Genomic DNA, 13,902 nt, shown 5'->3' with positions numbered 1-13,902 from the left:
AGAATAAATGAATTCAGTGAAATGGAAAGCATACAGGATTAATATAAAGAAATGTTTCTTTTCTATACCATAATAATGAATTACCAGAAAAAGAAAGCAGAAAAAAGAAGTTCCTTTGAAAAACAAATCAAAAAGAATTCAATTACTAGAAATAAACTTAACCAAATAAAGACCTATACTCTGAAAACCATACAACAGTGTAGGAAATTGAAGATGATATTACAGAGAAGTGGAAAGATATCCTGTGCTCATGGACTGAAAGAATCAATACAGTTAAAATTCCATACTACCCAAAGCAATCAGAAATTTAACCCCTAGGAAAGTACTCATGATATTTTTCACAGAACTAGAACAAATAATTCTTCTGAAGAGCCAAGACAGTATACACAACAAAGAACAAAGCTAGGGGTATCACAGTCGTTGACTTCGAACTGTGTGTGTGTGCTCAGTTGTGTTCAACTCTGCGACCCCATGGGCTTCTCTGTCCATGGGATATCCCAGGCAAGAATATTGGAGAGGGTTGCCATTTCCTTTCCCAGGGGATCTTCCCGACCCAGGGAGCGAACCTGTATCTTTGGTGTCTCCCTCACTGGCAGGCAGGTTCTACACTACACTACAAAGCTACAGCAATGAAAACCGTATAAAACTGATACAAAAACAGACTCATAGATGAATGGAATAGTATAAAGAACCAAAAAATAAACCCACACACTTAGAGTCAACTAATCTACAATGCAGTCAAAAATATACAATGTAGAAAAGACAGTACGGCCAATAAATGGTGCTGAAAACACTGGACAGCTCATGTAAAAGAATAAAATTGGAATATTTTTACATATCATGTATGAAAAAAAGCTCAAAACGGATTAAAGACCTAAATACAAGACTAGAACCTTGGGCTTCTCTTGTAGCTCAGTCAGTAAAGAATCTGCCTGCAAGGCAGGAGACCTGGGTTTGATTCCTGCATTGGGAAGATACCCTGGATAAGGAAATGGCAACCCACTCCAGTATGCTTGCCTGGAGAATTCCATGGACAGAGGAGCCTGGCAGGCTACAGTCTACGGAGTCGCAAGAGTCGGATACGACATAGTGACTAAAACACCATCAGAAACCATAAAACTCCTAGAAGAAAACATACACAGAACGCTCTTTGACATACATATCAGCAGAATGCTTTTGGCTCTGTCTCCTAAGCCAAAGAAAACAGAGGCAAAGATAAACAAATGGGATTGAAGTAAACGTAAAAGTTTTGTAAAGCAAAATAAACAATCAAAAAATGTAAAGACAAAAAAAAAAAAGTAAAGACCATCTACCGAATGGCAGAAAATATCTGCAAATGATATGACCAATAATAGATTAAAGTACAAAATACATAAATAGCTCATACAACTTAAGATAAAAAAACCCAAATAATCCTATTAAAAAAATGAACAGAAGACCTGAAAAGACATTTTCCCAAGGAATACACACAGATGGCCAACAGGTTCATGAGAAGATTCTCAAGGTTACTTACCGTTAGAGAAATGCAAATCAAAACTACAGTGAGCTGTTGCTTCATGCAGAATGGTTATCAAAAAGGTCACAAATAACAAATTTGCCCAGACTGTGAAGAAAAGGGAACACTGGTATTCTGCTGGTGGGACTGTAAATTGGTACAGCCACTATGGAAAATAGTATGGAGACTCCTCAAGAAATGACACCATGATCTAGCAATTCCATTTCTTTGGGTGTGGAAAGGAAAGAAATTTCCATTTCTTTCATTTCAGAGAAAATGAAAACAGTAATTTGAAAAGATACATGCACCCCAATGTTCATAGCAACTTTATTTACAGCAGGCAAGTTATGGAAGCAACCTAAGTGTCCATCAACACATGAATGGAAGAAAAAAATTCAAAAATGAAATATTATTCAGACTCACTGGAAAAGATTCTGATGCTGGGAAAGATTGAGGGCAAGAGGAGAAGGGGGCAACAGAGGATGAGATGGTTGGATGGTATAACTGACTCAGTGGATGCAAGTTTGAGCAAACTCAAGCAGATTGGGAAGCACAGGGAAGCTTCCACTGCAGAGGTCAGGGGTTCAATTCCTGTTGGGGTAATAAGATCGTGCATGCCTCTGGGAGATAATATCCCACATACACCATGGTGGGGCCAAAAATATACATAAATAAATGATGGTGGTGGTTTAGTGGCTAAGTCATATCTGACACTTGCAGTGCCATGGACTGTAGCCCACCAGGCTCCTCTGTCCATGGGATTCTCCAGGCAAGAGTCCTGGAATGAGTTGCCAATTCCTTTTCCAGGGGATCTTCCTGACCCAGGGATTGAACCTGGGTTTCCTACCTTGGAGGATTCTTTACTACTCAGTTACCAGAGAAGCCCCAAATAAATAAACAAACACACAAATACACACTAAACAAGGGCTTTCTGTGATGTTCTTCCAGGGCTAATCCTCTAATATGGCTCAAATACAATTCCAAAAATTTCTTAGATTAATGTTTCATGGACAGATAAGTTCAGTTGCCCAGTCCTGTCCAAATGTTTGTGACCTCATGGATTGCAGCATGCCAGGCCTTCCTGTCCAGCACCAACTCTTGCAGCTTGCTCAAACTCATGTCCATTGAGTTAGTGATGCCATCCAACCATCTCATCCTCTGTCAAACCCTTATCCTCTTGCCTTCAATCTTTCCCAGCCTCAGGGTCTTTTCCACTAAGTCAGTTCTTTGCATCAGGTGGCCAAAATATGGGAGCTTCAGCATCAGTCCTTCCAATGAATATTCAGTGTTGATTTCCTTTAGGGTTAACTGGTTTGATCTCCTTGCTGTCCAAGGGACTCTCAAGAGTCTTCACCAACACCACAGTTCAAAAGCATCAGTTCTTCAGTGTTCAGCTTTCTTTATGGCCCAGCTCTCATATCCATCCATACATGACTACTGGAAAAACCATAGCTTTGACGACACGGACTTCTGTCAGTAAAGTCTTTGCTTTTTAATATGCTGTCTAGGTTGGTCATAGCTTTTCTTCCAAGGAGCAAGTGTCTTTTAATTTCATGGCTGCAGTCACCATCTACAGTGATTCTGGAGTCCAAGAAAATAAAGTCTGTCACTGTTTCCCCATCTATTTGCCATAAAATGAGAGGACCGGATGCCATGATCTTTGTTTTCTGAACGTTGAGTTTTAAGCAAGCTTCTTCACACTCCTCTTCCACTTTCATTAACAGGCTCTTTAGTTTCTCTTCACTATCTGCCATAAGGGTAGTGTCATCTGCATATCTGAGACTATTGATATTTCTCCCAGCAATCTTGATTCCAGCTTTTGCTTCATCCACTCCAGCATTTCACATGAAGTACTCTGCATATCGGAGAAGGCAATGGCACCACACTCCAGTACTCTTGCCTGGAAAATCCCATGGACGGAGGAGCCTGTGGGCTACAGTCCATGGGGTCGCTAAGAGTCGGACACGACTGAGTGACTTCCCTTTCACTTTTCACTTTCATGCATTGGAGAAGGAAATGGCAACCCACTCCAGTGTTCTTGCCTAGAGAATCCCAGGGACGGCGGAGCCTGGTGGGCTGCCGTCTATGCGGTCGCACAGAGTCGGACACGACTGAAACGACTTAGCAGCAGCAACTCTGCATATAAGTTAAATAAGCAAGGTGACAATATACAGCCTTTTCCCAATTTGGAACCAGTCCATTGTTCCATGTCCGGTTCTAACTGTTGCTTCCTGACCTGTATACAGATATCTCAGGAGGCAGGTAAGGTGGTCTGGTATTCCCATCTCTTTAAGAATTTTTCACAGTTTGTTGTGATCCACACAGCCAAACGCTTTCACATAGTCAATAAAGCAGAAGTAGATGTTTTTCTTGACTTCCCCTGCTTTTTCTATGATCCAACGGATGTTGGCAACTTGATCTCTGGTTCCTCTGCCTTTTCTAAACCAGCTTGAACATCTGGAAGTTCTCAGTTCACATACTGTTGAAGCCTCGCTTGGAGAATTTTGAGCATTACTTTACCAGCGTGTGAGATGAGTGCAATTGTGCTGTAGTTTGAACATTCTCTGCATTGCCTTTTTTTGAGATTGGAATGAAAACTGACCTTTTCCAGTCCTGTGGCCACAGCTGAGTTTTCTAAATTTGCTGGTACATTGAGTGCAGCAGCATCATCTTTAATAGCATCATTTTTTAGGATTTTAAACAGCTCAGCTGGAATTTCATCACCTCCACTAGCTTTGTTTGTAGTAATGCTTCCTAAGACTCACTTGACCTCACATTCCAGGATTTCTTGCTCTAGATGACTGACCACACCATCGTGGTTATCTGGGTCATTAAGACCTTTTTTGTATAGTTCTTCTTTGTATTCTTGCCCAGAGACAGACACACCGACCTTTGGTTACCTAATCTGTGACAAAGGGAAGAATATCTGATGGAAAAAACAAAAAAACAAACAGACTCTTCAATAAGTGGTGCTGAGAAATCTGGACAGATACATGTAAAAGTATGAAATTAGAACACTTTCTAACATCCTACACAAAAATAAACTCAAAATGGATTAAAGACCTAAACATAAGCCGAGACACTATAAAATTCTTAGAAGAAAACATAGGAGAAACACTCTTTGACATGTCACAATTAGATCTTTTTTGACCTACCTAGTAAATTACTGAAAATTTAAGAAATTGAAGGGGACCTAATTAAATTTAAAAGACTTCTCAAAGCAAAGGAAACTACAGAGAAGATAAAAAGGCAACCCTCCAATTGGGAGCAAAAACTTTTCTAAGAAAGCAATACAGAAGGGTTAGACTCCAAAATATACAGACAGCTTATGGAGCTCACTATCAAAAAAGAAAAACAAACAACCCAATCAACAAATGTGGCTTTCCCACATTTTTCACATTTGTAGGGTTTTAATCCAGAGTGAATATTTTTGTGACACTGAAGTCATAAGGAACATTTAAAGTATTTTCCACATTGCTTAGATAAAAAAGGACTCTCTCCAACGTGAGATGTTCAATGTGTCCTAATCTCAGATCTAACAAAAAAGTCACCACAGTGTTCACATGAAAACTTTCTATCATGGGTTTCCATATGTAAAGTAAGTAAAGAAGACAAGATGAAGGCTTTACCACATTCCTCATATTTATATGGTTTTGTTCCAGTGTGAATTTGATTGTGACTCTTAAGATACAAAAAACTTCTAAAGAATTTTCCACATTTGTCACATGGAAACGGCCTCTCTTCACTATGAAATTTCATATCTACTTTAAGTCTCTAGGAATTATGGAAGGGTTTCCCACACTACTTACATTTATGCACCTTTATTTCACTATGTAATTTTGCATAAAGGGCTTTTATCAGGATGAGATTTTAAATGGATCCTAAGAGTTAGCCAAATAAATTAAAAACACCAACCAACAAAAAACCCCAAAACCTCCACATGCTGCAGGGTTCCGGCAAAAAAAGAAAAAAAGATATCTCTTATTGATCCTGATAGATAAATAGTGAAAATTAAATTCTTCCCTGAGCAATTTTCCCAATCAAATAAATTGTCTCATCAAATCTGGGGGTAAGCCTTCATGTGTTTCACTGTCCCACCCTAGAAATGGAATCAACAAAACATGCAAATTTTTCCCGTCCTCCTACTCCCATCAATTCCCATATGGCAAATTTGAATGCTTTGTCTTTTTATGATTTCAGTGTCAACTCTCTCTTCTTTCCTTCACCTACTATCATATAAAGATAAAGAATACTATCTTCTATTTAGCTCCAGAGCTCTATTCAATTAGTCACAATACATGGTTGCCTTCCCCAAAGGCTCCTTAAGATAGCCCTGGATTTGATTTTTTTCACTGAGTGCTAATCAAGCATTTTTTAAGTAGGGCATTTCATCTAGTAAATGGAAATAGGTAATCACTGGATTCCTTCATTTTTACCTTCTACAAAACTCTCAAATCATTTACTTAATTTTCTATAATAATTATGACACCGCTATAAACATGAATGTCTTTTAAAACTTAATCAGCATAAGAGTCTAGCTTGACTCAATGCCTTCGGTCTCATCTTCCCTGAAGTCTTTTTCCAAAGTAGCAGTTAGTCAGTTATACTTAAGATGTACATAGACTCAATGTTTCTAAAATTGACATGGACTTAAGAATATGCCCAGAGCACCTCCTTCCTGGGTCCTGTCCTTTTTTTCCGCTTTAAATCTCATTACTATCTGTTCTGCTTCTGCAAACTCTTTCTTCAGTAAAACATACACTGCGCTTTCAACTACACTGTATGTTACTCATGAAGTTCCCGTCATCTGACAATTTTTACCCATTCCATGAATCCTTACTATTGCTCAGTGACCTAAATAGATACTGCTAACATCACTGGATCACAGATAAAGCATGAGAATTTCAGAAAAACATCTACTACTGCTTCACTGACTAAACTAAAGCTTTTGACTGTTTGTATCAAAACAAACTGTGGAAAATTCTTAAAGATATGGGAATACCAGACCACCTTACCTGCCTCCTGAGAAACCTGTATATAGGTCAAAAGCAACAGTTAGAACTGGACATAGAACAAAGGACCATTTCAAAACTGGGAAAGGAGTACGTCAAGGCTGTATATTGTAACCCTGTTTATTTAACTTATGTGAAGAGTACATCATGTGAAACGTCAGGATGGATGAAGCACAAACTGGAATCAAGACTGCCGGGAGAAATATCAATAACCTCAGATATGCAGATGATTCCACCCTTATGGCAGAAAGCAAAGAGAAACTAAAGAGCCTCTTGTTGAAAGTGAAAGAGGAGAGTGAAAAAACTGGCTTAAAACTCAACACTCAGAAAACAAAAATCATGGCATCTGGTCCTATTACTTTATTGCAAACTGATGAGGGAACAATTGAAACAGTGACAGATTTTATTTTCTTGGGTTCCAAAATCACTGCACATGGTGACTGCAGACATGAAATTAAAAGAGCTTGCTGCTTGGAAAAAAAGCTATAACAAACCTAGACAGCATATTAAAAAGCAGAGACATTACTTTGCCAACAAAGGTCTGTATAGTCGAAGGTACGGTTTTTCCAGTAGCCATGTATGGATGTGAGAGTTGGACCATAAAGATGGCTGAGCGCCAAAACACTCATGCTTTTGAACTGTGGTGTTGAAGAAAACTCTTAGAGAGTCCCTTGGACAGCAAGGAGGTCAAACCAGTCCATCCTAAAGGAAATCAACACTGAATATTCACTGCAAGCTCTAATGATGCTAATGCTGAAGCTCCAATACTTTGGTCATCTGTTGTGAAGAGCTGATTCATTAGAAAAGACCCCGATGCTGGGAAAGACTGAAGTCAGGAGGATAAGGGGATGAAAGAGGAGAAAATGGTTGTATGGCATTACCAACTCAAAGGACATGAGTTTGAGCAAGCTCCAGGAGATGGTGAAGGACAGGGAAGCCTGACATGCTGCAGTCAATGAGATCTCAAAAAGTTAGGCATGACTGAGGGGCTAAACAACAACAACCCATGTTTTGCTTCATAAGTTAAATATCAACCCCTTCCAATATATATTACCATCTCATAGTAAGACACTCTTTGTCCATGTCACACAATGCCTGGTTTTCATTTAAAAAATGAATTCCCAGATAAGACAATTGCTATATGAATTTTTTTTGTTGTTTTGTCTTAAATTTCTTATTTTTTATTTTTAATTGGCCACAGGACTGCAAAGATCAGTTTTCATTTCAACCCCAAAGAAGGGTAATGCCAAAGAATATTCAAATTGCCACACAATTGCACTCATTTCACATGCCAACATGATAATGCTCATAATCCTTCAAGCTAGACTTCAACAGTATGTGAACTGAGAACTTTCATATGTACAAGTTGGATTTAGAAGAGGCAGAGGAACCAGAAATCAAATTGTCAACATCCATTGGATCATAGAAAAAGCAAGGGAATTCCAGAAAAACACCTACTTCTATTTTACTGACTACACTAAAGCCTTTGACTTTGTTGATCACAACAAACTGGAAAATTCTTAAAAAGATTAAAAAAAAAAACAGACCACCTTACCTGCCTCCTGAGAAACTTGTATGCAGGTCAAAAAGCAACAGTGAGAACTGGACATGGAAAATCAGATTGGTTCAAAATTGGGAAAGGAGTACATCAAGGCTGTATATTGTCACCTGCTTATTTCACTTATATGCAGAGTACATGATGCGAAATGCTGGGCTGGATGAAGCACAAGCTGGAATCAAGACTGCTGGGAGAAATGTCAATAACCTCAGATATGCAGATGATACCACCCTTAGGGCAGAAAGCAAAGATGTACTAAAGAGCCTCTTGATGAAGGTGAAAGAGGAGCATGAAAAAGCTGGATTAAAACTCAATATTCAAAAACTGAAGATCATGGTATCTGGTCCCATCACTTCACGGCAAATAGATGGGGAAACAATGCAAACAGTGGCAGATTAATTTTCTTGGGCTCCAAAATCACTGCACATGGTGACTGCACCCGCAAGATAAGTCTTGGTCATTGGAAGAAAAGCTATGAGAAACTTAGACACCATATTAAAAAGCAGAGACATTATTGACAAAAGTTTGTATAGTCAAAGCTATGGTTTTTCCAGTAGTCATGTATGGATGTGAGAGTTGGACCATAGAGAAGACTGAGTGCCAAAGAATTTGTTTTACAACTGTGTGCTGGAGAAGGACTCTTGAGAGTCCCCTGGACTGAAAGATCAAACTAGTCAATCCTAAAGGAAATCAGTCCCGAATATTCACTGGAAGGACTGATGCTGAAGCTGAAGCTGCAATACTTTCGCCACCTGATGTGAACAGCCGACTCATTGAAAAAGACCGTGATGCTGGGAAAGATAGAAGGCAGGAGGAGAAGCAGATAACAGAGGATGAGATGGCTGGATGGCATTACTGACTCAAGGGACATGAGTTTGAACAAGCTCCAGGAGATGGTGAAGGACAGGGCAGCCTAGCATGCTGTAGCCCATGGGGTTGCAAAGAGTTGGACACGACTGAGCAACTGAACAACAACAGACTTATTATTTTTTATTTTCAATTGGTGGATAATTGCTTTACAATATTATGTTAGTTTCTACCATGCATCAACATGAATCAGCCACAGGTATACATACCACCATTGTTTCTCTGTCCCTGGCACAGAGCCTAACTCATTAAAGTTATTCCACAATCACTTGTGGACTGCCAGACAATTTGCCACTTTTCACAAAATGTTCTAGTACAGTACACACAATTGAGGGAATATAAAAAACAGGACTGCAACATAAAAATAAAGTAAGACTCACATGAAATGTCCTGGAACAAAAACATATAAATCAAAATGCTATAGTTCTGAAAAACTATGTATTTTTCATTGAAGATGAAAAAATTCTTTTGGGACATTCTTCTTAAAAACAAGCGTCCTGATGTCAAAACTAAAATCTGTTCCTTGCATTTTTTCATAATCAGTTTTAGACATGCCTTTTAAAAGTTGATCAGAAACTACAAAATGGCACAAGATCTAAGAGAATTTAATATCCACTGAAGTAAATATATATTTGTTTGATGACCTAGAAAAACAATCTAGAAGCTGACCCTCAAAGTACACCCCCAAAAGATGAAACAATATACAGAGAAGTTTATTCACACAATAACAGATGCTAAAAGAAATTATAGGAAGGTGCTGGGAAACAAGTTATTCTGAGGATCAGAATATCACCGCACATAGGACTTTATAGGAAAGTCTGCTTTTAAAATAGAAAACTCTGATGATTCCTAGCTTAAGTAAATAGTCCTACTGAGCAACACAACCAAGGGATATCCTAAATTTACATCTCCTGATGGAATCCAACTTGATGTACACAACATCACCTTCAAAATATGCGTAAGAAATAACCAGTAGAATATACCAGGAGTTGGCACATTTTGGTCATAGGGTGTGTTTTTGTAAATAAAGTTCTTTGGATCACAGATATGCCCATTTGTTTCCCTAAGTCGACAGTATTATTCTACTACTAAGGCAGAGTTGAGTAATTCCCTACCTTATTGCTCGTGACACATCAAGCACTAACTATCTGGACCTTTTCAGACAATAAGTTTGCCAACCATGGCTCTCAACCAATTACCAACTGACAGAAACTACACGATATGAAGGAAAACTTAAACATACTGTGAATATAAAAGCACAAATATAAAACTGTGACTTTTTAAACAATGTGTGACTCCTCAAAGTGTCAATATAATGAACTTAATAGACAAACAACGGGAAGTGATCTCGGTTAAAAAAAGACAAAAAGGCATTAACAGTTGTCACATATAAGCCCTGATTGGGTTCTAGATCCCCAAAGTACCAAAAACACATTTTGGAACCACGTGGAGAGGCTAACTTATTATAGTAGATACTTCAAAATATTATTATTTTTATCTTTCTTATGTGAAATAATGGAATTCAGATATTTAGTAGGATAATGCCCATATCTTTAGAAGAAGTATTACCAAGTATTTAAAAGGCAAGTCATCATGTATGCGATTTATTTTCAACTTATTGTCAAACAGCTCACCACGGTGTATTCGTAAATCGAGGAGAGAACAAGCATGGAAAATTCTAAAACTAAATGAATCTACGACAACGAACATTCACTGTACTGGAAGGTCACATTTTATTGAGGTTCTAGGCGTTACACAATCACATAATGTGGGGAAATACACATCTAATCCAAACAAGTTATCTATGGTTTCTCATTCTTGAACTTGTATCAAAAAGCCTCCATCGTATCTCCTGGAGACCCGTGTTTGACTGTGGGATCTTACGACCCTAGGTATTTCAGATGACTTAACTGCTCTCGCTGTGTGTATGTGTGCGTTTTTAAAACAAGTTCTGTAATCTACATACATATAAACAGAGTAATATGCGCAGCCTTGATATCCGAGGAATCTGTACCTCTATGAAATATTCAAAAGCAACGCGCAAAGAGAAAGCCAAATTGTTTGGTGAAACGTTATTTTTCATACAAAAGAAGCAGGCGTTTAAACCAACTCTCCCCAATACTCTGACCAACAGGACAGGGTAGCCAGGTTGGTAACACCCGGAGGACGTGGGGGACAGAGCAACGCACACTGGAACAGCGGAAATTCTTTTCCTCGTGGACGAAAGTCATAAAGAACTCACTGGAGGCTTTCAAATAGAAAAGCACAGTCAACGTCTACACCCCGCAGACGCGCCGTCACAGCACTTACCACCCGACGGTGACTCTGATCCTACGGACGCGAAAGGAGGGGCCAGGCCTCTCTCAGGAGTCCCCCCGGAAGCCAGGCCCAACGTGCTGTATAACGACCTCGGTGCAGCCCAGAACCCTGCCTCCACGCAAGACTCACCCACAACAATGTGAAACACGGGACGACTAGCCTACCTCTTTCCACCAGGCGTAGACCAGCCTGACCAAAATGCTGTCGCGAGCCTGTGACGCCACTTCCGCTTAGTGCCACGGCTGTAGAGGGGCGGGGTTCCAGGACGCTGGCTGCCATTCAAGTTCGATTGATTGGCAAGTTCCCTTGGCGATACGGTAGTTTTCGTCGCGTTGGAGCGAGACCCCTAGGTCAGCTCAGAACGCGGACTGAAGGCAGAAATAGGCCCAGCGGAAGCGGCTGAGGCCAGAACTAAGTCTATGGGCGGAGCTGCGAGCAGAAGGCGGGGCCCATAACAGGATATAGTTTTGGAGGCGAGTTTTGGGACGAGTAACAGTTCTGGGTTTGGAGGGCAGAAAGGAGAGGCTGGCGATGGTTACCCACCCAAGACGATGCGACTCAAAAACTTTTCTGCCTGCCTGTTCTCAGATTCCGGGAGCGCTTAAAATTAGATTCTCCCATATTGACAAACCTGGCAATCTTTGAGATGGCCAGATTCGGCCAGACACCACTTTCTGATCAAATTCGTTGTTGTCAGGGGGTAGGGCCACAGAGCAAAGTAAGTGCACCACAAACACATATGGAGCTGCTCGACTACTACAGAAATTTTGGAAAAAGCAGAATTATCCAAGAGGCAAAACTCCACCCCAAAGAAGGAAGAACGTTCGAGCCATTGACATGCTACACCTGAAATAGGCTGAAGCTGAGCTGGACACCACAAAAGTTGATGGTCTTGAAGGCAGTCACTCATTTGTGAAAAAGTTAGAAGAAAGGAAGAAATTTTCCCTAAAATAATATCTGTACAAGATAATGGTGTTTATTATGCTCTCAGGGAAGGAATATTCGATTGTTAGTCAAAATGTGTGTGGTTTTTTCCTCGTTTTTCTGATTGTTCAGTCACTCAGTCGTGTCTCCTTGCAACCTCATGGACGTCAGCACACCAGGCTTCCCTAGCCTTCACTATCTCCCAGAATTTGCTCAAACTCATGTCCATTTTTCTGGGGGTGTTCATTAATAGGATAAAGTTTCTTTATATTTGGGGACTCCTGTTTGTTTGAATTAGCTTTGCTTTGTCAGTTACCTGGCACAGTTATCAGCTACATGGATGCAGAAAACCAAAAAGTTGTCTCAAAATTCCTCTTCTCAGGACTCTCAGAAGATCCAGACCAGCAGCCCTTCCTCTTCATGCTTTTCCTGTCCATGTACCTGGTCCTGGTGCTCGGGAACCTCATCATCCTCACTGTCAGCTCTGACCCCCACCTCCACCCCCAATGTACTTTTTCATCTCCCACCTGTCTCTTTCTGATATTTGTTTCAATTCCACTGTAGTTCCAAAAATGCTAGCAAATATCCAGACACAGAGCAAAGTTATCACCTATGAAGGTTGTATCATCCAGATGTATTTTTTCTTGGTATTGGGGTATTTGGACAACTTCCTCCCGCCTGTGATGGCCGATGACCACTATGTGGCCATATGCCACCCCTTGAACTACACAGTCACCATGAGTCCCCACCTGTGTGCCCTGCTGGCTCTAGTCTCTAGGTTTCTCAGTGTCCTAGTCAGCCTCTTGCACAGTCTGATGGTATTACATCTCTCATTCTCCACACACATGGAAATTCTGAACTTCTGTGAATTTGCTGTGGTGCTCAAGTCTGCCTGTTTGGATGCTCTCAGCAATTACATCATGCTGTATTCTGTGACTGGATTGCTGGGAATTCCTCCACTTTCTGGGATCCTTTTCTCTTACTCTAGGATTATTTCCTCCATATTGAACATCTCTTTGGTGGAGGGGAACTACAAAGCTTTCTGTGTACTGTGGGTCTCACCTAACAGTCATTTGCTTATTCCATGGGACAGGATTAGGAGTATATCTCAGTTCTGCCTTCTCCCCCTCCTCCTCAAAGCAGGCAATTGTCTCAGTAAGGTACATTGTGGTCATTCCTATGCTGAACCCTTCATCTACAGCTTGACGGACAGGGATATGAATGGGGCCCTGAGGAAACTTGCCAGCATGTTTTTCTTGTCCTTATGAGGAGACGTGGATGTTGGGATGGGAGAATCACTGTAATAACCTATATAAATACACTGGCAATCAGAAATACCTAATCTTCAACTTCATTGAGTGTATGCTTTGTCACTCTTTTTCTGAAATACCATAGCTTGAGCTTCTTCTAAGTTTTCACTTCCTAAAGCAACTGATTCTTGGACTTCTCTGATGGCTTAGTGGATAAGAATCCACCTGCCAACGCAGGGAATGTGTGTTTGATCCCTGGTCCAAGAAGATTCCACATACTGAGGAGCTTGAGCACCACAACTACTGAGGCCATGATTTAGAGCTCATGAGCCGCAGTGACTGAGGCCCTGTGCTACAACCAATGACGTCAGTGCACCTCGAGTCTGTGCTCCATAACAAAAGAAGCCATTGAAATGGGAAGCCATCCAATGACAGCTGGAAAGCAGCCCCTGCCAGCTACAACTAGAGAAAGCCAGC

General features: G+C 40.4%; 1 protein-coding gene and 1 pseudogene across 5 annotated transcripts in view; one reads left to right on the top strand and one right to left on the bottom strand.

The window, feature by feature from the left end:
* The window catches only part of LOC147368539 (zinc finger protein 426-like), a 37,996-nt gene extending 26,513 nt beyond the window's left edge, over window positions 1-11,483 (bottom strand). For 2 of the 5 annotated variants that reach the window (XM_086409092.1, XM_086409089.1), the window contains exon 1: window positions 11,243-11,483. The gene's annotated coding sequence lies outside the window, so the exon portion shown is untranslated. Of the gene's footprint in view, window positions 1-1,513; window positions 1,599-11,242 lie in introns of those variants that run through there. The other 3 variants (XM_086409091.1, XM_086409088.1, XM_086409090.1) reach the window with 2 other exon arrangements.
* Window positions 11,484-12,423: 940 nt separating this feature from the next.
* LOC147368538 (olfactory receptor 7D4-like) lies at window positions 12,424-13,538 on the top strand (annotated as a pseudogene).
* Window positions 13,539-13,902: the final 364 nt, after the last annotated feature.

This window comes from Bos grunniens, chromosome 7 (genome assembly GCF_055505025.1).
Source record: "Bos grunniens cultivar Pamir isolate PY7600 chromosome 7, Bosgru_T2T1.0, whole genome shotgun sequence".
Classification (NCBI taxonomy): Eukaryota; Metazoa; Chordata; class Mammalia; order Artiodactyla; family Bovidae; genus Bos; species Bos grunniens.
This window is presented reverse-complemented; position numbering and strand designations above follow the sequence as displayed.